This window comes from Neophocaena asiaeorientalis, unplaced genomic scaffold (genome assembly GCF_003031525.2).
Source record: "Neophocaena asiaeorientalis asiaeorientalis breed wild unplaced genomic scaffold, Neophocaena_asiaeorientalis_V1.1 scaffold371, whole genome shotgun sequence".
Lineage (NCBI taxonomy): Eukaryota > Metazoa > Chordata > Mammalia > Artiodactyla > Phocoenidae > Neophocaena > Neophocaena asiaeorientalis.
Window position 1 is genome coordinate 1234761 of NW_020172369.1, and position 7256 is coordinate 1242016.

A 7256-nucleotide genomic window follows, 5' to 3' on the forward strand; every position below is an offset into this window, starting at 1 on the left:
GCTGAAAGGTCAGCTGTTAACCTTCTGGGGATTCCCTATGTTATTTGTTGTTATTTTTATGTTATTTGTTTCTTGTCCCTTGCTGTTTTTTATATTTTTTCTTTGTATTTAGTTTTTAAATAATATGTATCTTGGCATGTTCTCCTTGAATTTATCCTCCTTGGGACTCTCTGAGCTTCCTGGACTGGATTGGCTATTTCCTTTCCCATGTTAGGGAAGTTTTCAAGGATAATATCTTCATATACATTCTCAGTCTCTTTTTTCTTTCTCTTCTTCTTCTGGGACCGCGATAATTCTAATGTTGGTACATTTAATGTTGTCCCAGACGTCTCTGAGACTGTCCTCAATTCTTTTCATTCTTTTTTCTTTATTCTGCTCTGCAGTAGTTATTTGCCCTATTTTATCTTCCAGGTCACTTATCCGTTCTTCTGCCTCAGTTATTCTGCTTTGATTCCTTCTAGAGAATTTTTAATTTCATTTATTGTGTTGTTCATCACGGTTTGCTTCCTCTTTATTTCTTCTAGGTGCTTGTTAAACATTTCTTGTATTTTCTCCATTCTATTTCCAAGGTTTTGGATCATCTTTACTCTGATTGCTCTGAATTCTTTTTCAGGTAGACTACCTGTTTCCTCTTTATTTGTTTGGTCTGGTGGGTTTTTACCTTGATCCTTCATCTGCTTCATATTTCTCTGTCTTCTCATTTTGTTTAACTTACTGTGCTTGGGGTCTCCTTTTGGCAAGCTGCAGGTTTATAGTTCCCATTGTTTTTGGTGTCTGTTCCCAGTGGGTGAGATTGGTTCAGTCTTGTGTAGGCTTCCTGGTGGAAGAGACTACTGCCTGTGTTCTGGTGGATTGGGCTGGATCTTTCCTTTCTGGTGGGCAGGGCCACATCCAGTGGTGTGTTTTGTGTGTCTGTGAATTTAGGATGATTTTTGGCCACCTCCCTGCTAATGGGTGTGGTTATGTTCCTGTCTTGCTAGTTGTTTGGCATGGGATATCCAGTGCTGGAGTCTGCTGGCCGTTGGGTGGAGTTGGGTCTTAGCATTGAGATGGAGCTCTCTGGGGGACTTCTCGCCGATTGATATTATGTGGGGCTGAGGGGTCTCTGGTGGTCCAATGTCCTGAACTTACCTCTCCCACCTCAAAGCCTCAGGCCTGGCACCAGGCCAGAGCATGAAGACCCTGTCAACCACAAGGGTGGAAATACCTTTGCTCTTGATTCCTGTATGTTCCTTGCCTATGAACAGAAGAGACTTGTGACCTGCAGCTTTTAAGACGTGTTGTTCTCTGCACCTTCCCGCCAGAATCTTAAAAGTTTATGTAGAGGCTTTAACTGGGTTTCAGTCACGTATTCAGTGTTGATGATCTTAACACTCCCTTACTCTCTTCTTTTTTATTTTGGGAGGGGGAGATTTTGATTGATGTTTTAATCTCCTCATGAGTGATTGGTCTATTTAGAGTTTCTATTTCTTCATGATTCAGTCTTGGAAGGCTGTATGATTCTATGTTTTATACATTTCCTCCTAGGTTGTCCAATTTGTGGACATATAGCTTTTCATAGTATTCTCTTTTAATCCTTTGTGTTTCTGTGTATTTATGTGAGCCTTATCCCTCTTATACTTAGGGAGTCTAGCTAAAGGTTTGGGTTTGTCAATTTTTTTTTGTTTTTGTGGTGCATGGGCCTCCCACTGCTGTGCCCCCTCCCCCGTTGTAGAGCACAGCCTCTGGATGCACAGGCCCAGTGACCATGGCTAATGGGCCCAGCTGCTCCATGGCATGTGGGATCCTCCTGGACCAGGGCACGAACCCGCGCCGTCTGAATCGGCAGGCGGACTCTCAACCACTGCACCACCAGGAAAGCCCTGGGTTTGTCTGTTTTGATTACCTTTTCAAAGATCAGCTCTTAGTTTCATTGATCTTTTGTACTGTTGTTCTAGTGTCTATTTCAGTATTTCTTCTGCGATGTTTATTATTTCCTTCTTCCTACTGACTTTGCACTTCATTTGTTCTTCTTTTCCTAGTTCCTTTAGGCATAAGGTTAAATTGTTTATTTGAGATTTTTCTTGTTTTTTATAGGTTGTATTTGCTATCAACTTCCCTTTTAGTACTACTTTTGCTGCATCCCATAGGTTTTGGTACGTCATATTTTCATTTATATTTGTCTTCAGATATTTTTTGGCTTTTCCTTTGATTTATTCATTAACCCAATAGTTGTTCAGTACCATGTTGTTTAGTCTTACATGTTTGTGATATTTCCAACTTTCTTTTTGTAGTTGATTTCTAATTTCATACCATCGTGGTCAGAAAAGATGATTGATATAATTTTAATCTTAAACTTCCTGAGAATTTTTTTGTGTCCCAGTACACAGTCTGCCCTTGAGAATGTTTCATGTGTGCTTGAGAAGAATGTCTATTCTGCTGCCTTTTGATGGATTTTTCTGTATAAATTTCTTAAGTCCATCAGTATAATGTTTCCTTTAAGGCTGCTGTTATCCTGTTGACTTTCTGTCTGGATGATTTATCCATTGATGGAAGTGGGATGTTAAAGTCTTCTATTATTATAATGTTGCTGTCCATTTCTCCCTTTAGGTCTGCTGATAACTGCTTAATATGTTTTGATGCTCCAATGTTGAGTTCATTTATATTAATAGCTGTTATGTCTTTGATGAATTGTCCCTTTTATCATTAATACTGTTCATCTTTGTCTCTTGTAACTGTTTTGCTTGTTGTCTATATTGTCTGATATAAGTATGGCTATACCAGCTTTCTTTGTGCGCCATTTGCTTGGAGTATTATCTTCCATCCCTTAACTTTTGGCTTATTTTTACCTTTAGAGCTGAGATGAATCTCTTGTAGGCAGCATGTAGTTGGTCCTTTTTTTTTTTTTTTTAATCCATCCAGCCACTCTGTGTCTTTTGATTGATAAATTTAATCCATTTACCCTTAGGGTGATTATTGACAAATGAGAACTCAGTATTGCCATTTAATGTTTTGTTTTCTGGTTGCTCTATATCTCAATTGTTTCTTTTTTCCCTTGTTTCTGTCTGCCATTTTAGTTTGGTAGTTTTCTATGAAGTTTTTCTGTTTCTTTTTTAAAAAAATTTGTGTCTGTTCTAGATTTATATTTTGTTGTTATCATGAAGTTTGTATCAAACATCTCATAGACAAAATAGTACTTTTTCTGCTGAAAGCATCTTACCTTCACTTGGCTATATGGGTCCCAAAATTTTCCTCTCCCCTTTTATGTTTTTGTTGTCTGAAATTATCCCTTTTGATATTATTAATTCATTACTAAATTGAAATATCTATAGTTATTGTTACTGCCTTTTTCCCTTCAACCTTTATGCTGTAATTGCTTAACAACCAATTCTGATATAGAGTTGCAATTTTATGATTTCACCTATCTGTCACCTTACTCAAAACTTTGTCCAATTTTGCCTTTTTGTTTTAGGTAGAAAACCTCCTTTCAACATTTCTTGTAAGGCATATTGAGTGGTACGAACGCCCTCAGCTTTTGTCTGGGAAAGCCTTTATTTTCCTTTCATATCTGAATGATAACTCTGCTGAGTACAGTATTTTTGGCTGACAGTTTTTATCTCTCAATATTTTGAGAATGCCATTCCACTCTCTCCTGGCCTGTAGAGTCTCCTGAGAATTCTGTTTTTAGCCTAATGGAGGTTCCTTTGTAGGTTACTGTACATTTTTCCTGGTTATTTTAAAAATTTTTTCAATGACTTTTTTTAAAATTTATTTTTGGCTGCATTGGGTCTTAGTTGCTGCACACAGGCTTTTCTCTAGTTGCGATGCATGGGAGCTACTGTTATTTGTGGCTCGTGGGTTCCAGAGTGCAGACCCTGCAGCCATGGAACACGGGCTCAGTTGCTCTGCCACATGTGGGATCCTCCTGGAACAGGGCACGAAACCGTGTCCCCTGCACTGGCAGGTGGACTCTCAACCACTGCACCACCAGGGAAGCCCTTTTTCATTGACTTTTGACAGTTTTAATATAATGTGTCTTGCAGAAGATCTTTTCATGTTGAGATAATTGTGTTCTTTTAGCTTCATGGACTTTTACATTCAGTTCCTTCCCCAGGCTTGGGAAATGCTCAGCTATTATTTCTTTACAGAAACTCTCTGCTCCCTTCTCTTTCTCTTCTCCTTCTGGGATACCCATTGTCCTATGTTGCCCTTCCTAAATGAGTCAAATATATCTTGTAGAATTTCTTTATTTTCTAAAGATCTTAATTCTCTCTCCTCTGCTACCTGTATTATTTCTAGATTTCTATCTTCTCTTTTTCTAATTCTCTCTTCCATATATTCTGCTCTATTTCCAGTGCTTTCTAATGTATTATTTATCTTGATTATTGAGTTCTTCAGCTCCAGAATTTCTGTTTGGTTCCTTTTTTGAGCTTTAATGTCTTTGGTAAAGCATTCCTTTTATTCATTAATTTTATTCCTGAGCTCATTGAGCTTCCTTTCTGAGTTTTCTTGTAGCTCCTGAATTTCTTCATGACAGCTATTTTGAATCCTTTATCAGTTAGACCACAATATTACATGACTTTAAGTTTGGTTTCTGGGGGGAAAAAAGGGGTTTTTTTTTCATGGAACTTGATGAGTTGTTCCACTGCCAGTGCATCTGAAGTAACAAATACGTTTCTTCTTTAGGTAAAACATTTTTTTTCATTTGATTGTTAACAATTCAACAGGTTAGTAATTGAAGTCTTTCTTTTATTTTTCAGTAGATGGCATCACATAACACAAGCTTTGGTTTCTCTTACTTGAGCTGCTTCTGGCTATATATGGGAATCAGCCATTTTCACTTTTCACTGTCTCTACCAGTGGTGCTGCCTGGTGTCCTTGCCCCTGCTTATGCCTCTGGGGTCATTGGTAACTTCCTGTTTCTTTTCTATCACTGGTGTCACCTCCTGGGGTACTGGAATGGTGAGGGTCTATGCTGCATTCAAGATTGCCTGGGTCATGCCCTCCACTGCCTTGGCTGAGAGGAGGGAGAGGGTGGGAGAATAAGCTGATGTTGAAACTGTCTCTTCTGCAGGTAAGGTTGTTGATTTTGTAGGTGTCTCTGCTGCAGCCATCAGTGGTTGGATTCATGGGTGTCTCTGTGGCTAGAGGGACAGGCTCATAGTTTGCCACTGTTGCCCACAGACTGTGGGATCTGCTGTGTCCGGGAGACCAGAGTTGTGTGTGCAGCCTCCCCTGCTGTGGCAGAGCAGGGATCTGACCTCATGCCTGTAAGCCCAGGTGTTTTTTTCTAGTCTTTGCTGCCATTCCAGTGCAGAAGTTATTAGCCACTAGGTAAGAACTGTGGAAGGCATCGAAGGCAGTGCAGTGAGCATAAAACAACCAGGGATCAGTTAAGAACACACAGTTATTGACTAGTGTGGGAAAGCAGTTCAGAGAGTTTGGGGACTAGAAATGAAAAACTTGCCTTCTCTTTCCATATCTGATCTTAACTGGGTGGGTGATTGTGGCAAGCCACTGAAGCATTTTGTCATTCCATCTCCTTCTCTGTAGAGTGAAGAGGTTGGTCTAACTAGTTTCTAAGGTCTGTCCTAACCTTAAAAGTCTTCATAAATAGTGCTGTGGGATGGTACATTTGGAGAGATTGTTACAGAGCATGTGAGGCTCTTCATCATTTCCATTTCAATTTAAGATGTGATGAATGTAATTTCTCTGTTTCTTTGGCATTAAGTATGTGCTTTTAATAGAGGCAATAACATCACTACATTGTAGTTGCTTACAGGGGTGATATTAAAAGTATTTAATAAACACTTTGGCATAGGCCCTAACATAATATGAGCAACAGAGTTTTAGGCAGGTAGAAAGGTCATCTGGTTCACGCTAGCCAAGTATCAGTTCTGATTGCTTGCATGTCTGACTCTCCTCTAGACTGTGAGTGAGTCAAGGTTAAGAACTGTTTCTTGCTAATTTTGGATCCCAAGTCCTAATGCTTACCTCAGAGTAGGTGCCCAATCTATATTTTTTAGATAAATTTTCAATGTGTCTTTAGTGTTTCATAGACTCATGTGTTTGGTGATTGTAGCTGTATTGCATGAGCTTGTAATGAAAGAAAAGGAAGCCTAAATAGTCCTGCTTTTGGAAGAAAGCTGCCAATCCTGTGGGCAAGAGTCACAGAAATACCTAAGATACTGGGCAGTCATTAATTTCCAACCATTTTTATTCCTTTCTTCTAGAGTCAATTATATCATAAAACTTGAACTACTTAAATTTCATCTTTTTTCATCAAAAAAAAGTATTTCAAGGGCAGGAAAAGTCATACTTCTTCAAACTTACTTTAAAAGCTGTGGCATTTTCCAGTTACAATAAAAAAATGCCAATATAGGTTTAAGTCTTATCAGCATCTCAGGGCTCTCCTTTCTTAATCTCTTCCTGACAGTTTGTCCTTTCCCTTATTATCTAATCATGTTACATTGTGATTGTGAGTTTTCCACAAGACCAGGATGGCTGAGTCATCAATTTGAAATTACCTTGGAAGCAACTATAAGAAGAAAAAGAAAAAAACCTTGGCCAAGAAATGCTGGTTAAAATTCCTCTTATTTGTACCATGAATTATACAATCTCCAGTTCCCTTGTTTCCACTCTACCATAACTACAGTGTCAGTGCCTGATCAGACTGGTAGAGCAGCTATATTAAAGACATGGAGCTCCAAAAGGAAGCTCAGAAAATGTTCATCTTCAAAGCTGTAATGATTCCACATGTTTTTTTCCTTTTCTTCTTTTTATTTCCATGGAATAGGTCACTTTGTCCATTTCTATTTTGTAGTACAATATTTAGAGTTCCTCTAACATAAACACTTGTTAATTTTTCCACAGGATTTGAATATCCTCATATAGTACATTTTAGTATCTATTACAGACATTTTTCCAAACATATTCAGTTCTTCCATGTTTTGAATTAATGGCATGTGTGTGAGTTAAAACATGATGATGGATGTGTGACATGTGAAATGGAAGTGTACAGGGATGTCATTAAGAGTATGGACTCTGGAATGTGCAGCCTGAGTTCAAATTCTGGCTGTGCCCTGTCCTCTCTCTAGTGGTTGTACATACTTGAGCAAATTTCTTTATCTGAGACTTGGTGGTCTGGTATTTAAAGTGAGGTAATAATGATACCTAGGTTATAGAGGTCTTATAGAGCACTTAGCATAGCATTTGGAACACAGTAAGCTCAAATAAATGGTACTTGAGAAGTAAAAAATGTAATGGAACTGAAAAGC